This window comes from Pteropus alecto, unplaced genomic scaffold, assembly GCF_000325575.1.
Source record: "Pteropus alecto unplaced genomic scaffold, ASM32557v1 scaffold131, whole genome shotgun sequence".
NCBI lineage: Eukaryota > Metazoa > Chordata > Mammalia > Chiroptera > Pteropodidae > Pteropus > Pteropus alecto.
Window position 1 is genome coordinate 2,258,141 of NW_006434709.1, and position 3,140 is coordinate 2,261,280.

Below are 3,140 nucleotides of genomic sequence, written 5' to 3' on the forward strand. Positions count from 1 at the left end.
GAGGGGGAGAGAGAAGATGGGCTAATTAGAGAACTAAAAGTATGGCAGACACTTCAGGAGCAATGAGTGAAAATGTGAAGACAAGGCTAAAATAGACTTGTAAACTATGATAAGAGTTATTCTGAGACAAAAGCACTCGGGAGTCTTTGAAGGGTTTAAAGGATAGGAGAAAATCGGATTTGAATTTATTCAGAGAACACTTTGGGTAATGAGTGTTGACTAGATGGGAAATATAATAGGCTGGTACAAAAATCAGTAGGTATGGTGGAAAGTGCTTGAATTTGAGAAATAGTTGGTGAAACTGGAAAAACTTGGGTGATTTTTGGATGCAGAGGATGAGGAAATTAGATTCAAGAATCACATCCAGATTTCTGGTTTGTGAAACTAGGTAGATAAACAAGGCATATGAGATAAATTCTGGGGACAGAAGATACATTCAGATCTGGACATGCTAATTTGAGGTCCCATTTTGAACACCCAAGAGATGACAGCTAGGTGTGTATCTGGATGAAGTTCAGAACAGAGATGTAGGCTGGAACTACAGAAAAAGAAATCATAATACAGATGCTCATTTGAAGCCATGAGAGTGCATGAAATCACCTGGTGCAGGCTCAGAGAAAACGGCCTGGAGACAGCCAGTGGAAGGACCTCAAAAGGAGACTAAGGAATGGCCAGGGAAACAGAAGGAACCCCTGGTGAATGTGGTACCAGAGAAGTTTAAGAGAAAGCTGCTTTTTAAAGAGAACAAACTGGTTAAATCTAAATGTTAAAAGGAATGAAAAAACAAAACACATGGAACCTATTGGATTTATCAACAGTCTTTATTGACTCAGGAAGTTCTGGTGAAGTTGTGAATGGCTTTTGAAATAGAGACAGAATGTGAAGAACTGCTTGCAGTTTGGCTGATGCAGGGAAAAATATGGCAGTTGCTGGAGGTAATTATGAGGGTTTTTCAAAAATGACAGAAACTTAGGCCCATTTGAATATAGAGGAAAAAAAAGTAAAGATACAGGAAAGGAAAAACCAAAGGATTAAGTTCCTTAAAGGGACAGCCCTGAGATCAACCTTAGCCTGGAAAAGAAATGGTGTCTCTAAATGGCTCCTCCCCTTGAAAATGTGAATAGAAATTGGGTTCTGCTAGGGCTTCCTTATTTATTGATCAAGTTGCCCTGTCTCAGGATATAGATTATCCAGCAATGTGTATCTTCAGCATTATATCTGGAAGAAAATCCTGTTTCCAAAACGTGGTTTGAAGTTCTGTCATAAGGCCATTTAGATACAATTTGGGGTGGCTAAGGTCAACACTTGTGATCACACTTGCTTATAAGTTTCTTCCCGTTTTTTTCAGTAAAGGCAAACTGTATTTAAAGTATGTGTGTACCTTATGTAAGAACCAACATTAACCATTTCTGATTCTCTGAAAATGTACTATCCCTAGCTTTGGTTAAATTTTGTTTTACCTTTGCTAGTCCTATTTTATATAAAATCGCCAGATTTTACAAAAGTATCATACTTCGTCATAACGTAGATGCATGCTGTTGAGTCAGCAATTTTCCCCCTAATTAGGTGTAGTCTGACCACTAGTCAACGGTGATTAATATTTGAGGCTTTCCGCTTTTATACCTCTGTACCTTGGACTTTGGGAAAAATTTCAAACTCTCTGGTTGGGAAGGGAATTGTACTATGCCTTGTTTTTTAATGCCATTAAGTGATTAGAGCCACGTTGTTTGGAATATGACTCAATATATCATTTCAGGTGACTGACAAGTTATCTATCATTTGCATCCCTGGCTCTATTTTCTGTTATTTACGTAAGTTCATCTTAAAGGGAATAAAACTTTCGACACAGTTTCAACATTGATAGTCTAGTACTCTAGACTGAATCTATTTGATAGAGCTTTTTGCAACTATGGAAATTGTCTCTACCTGCACTGTCCAATATGGTAGCCGTTACATGTGATTACTAAGCACTTACATTATGCCTTCTGTGACTGAGGAAGTAAATTTTCAATTTTATTTAATTTTAATTAAACTTAGCCACAGTGACTCTTGGTAACCCTATTTTTGCATGTGGTGTTGAAAATTGTTCATTAATGATGGTAATACTATTCAAAGACTTGAAATTCAATAAAATGTTATCTGCTAAACACTTGGTAAAAAAACTAGTGACTACCACTGTTCATTTAATTTTGCCTTGCTAAATTTCAAGGCAAATTTTTTTTAAAAAAGAAAAGGTACATTCATATAATTTATAATTTAGCATGAGACTCCAGAACATTTTCTCTTAAGGACCTCTTCTTTACTGATAGCCAAGCTAAAATAATTTTTACTGGGTATTATTTTCTAGCCCTAGCAGGTTGAGAAAAAGACTTGGCAAAGGCTTTAAGGCAAAAGCTGAAAAACACAAAAGCTTTCATATATAATAATTTATATGTCAACTGACACTATTAATACTTTATTGAAAATATTCCTACTGAAAAGACTGAAAAGTATGGAAACATTAAAGTATTTGGTAAGAAAACAAAAGCAGATCTTTGCTATCGGTGTGAAGTACTAACTGACAATTACCAATTATTCAAATGAGAACACAACCTACTTGTGACTAGAGAAATAATTATTCTGTTTGTGGATGACATAAGCAGTTTGGCCAGGAAAGAACCAAAGGACAAGAACAACATATAATTCCAAGTTGGTTAGTTTATATAAATGAAATGAAATAGTTAATTTTACTGACTAATATACTCAACACTTTATCTTTACTCCCAAGATTTGTAAAGATTCAATTATTAAAATAATTCAAGATTGGTACTTATATTTTTTAATTTATAAAAGGTAAGGAACCTCTGATGCTAAAAGATAGAAAGAAAATAAAAGCATCTTATGAGGTATAATTATAGCCAAATATAAAAATAAATGGAACCTCTTGATGCAGCCAAATTATTGTATTAGAAACAAACTACAGTTCTGGGGGCAGAGGAGGAGGAGGAGGTATTTAAAAGCTTCCTTTAAAGAAAGGAAAGAAGCAATTTATAAATCTATGGTCACATTACTGTGGAAGAAAAACTATCAATAAATTCCAAAAGTTAAATCTAATTGGAAAATATCTAGCTTGAAAGAAAAACATTCTGGTTTCAACTAGG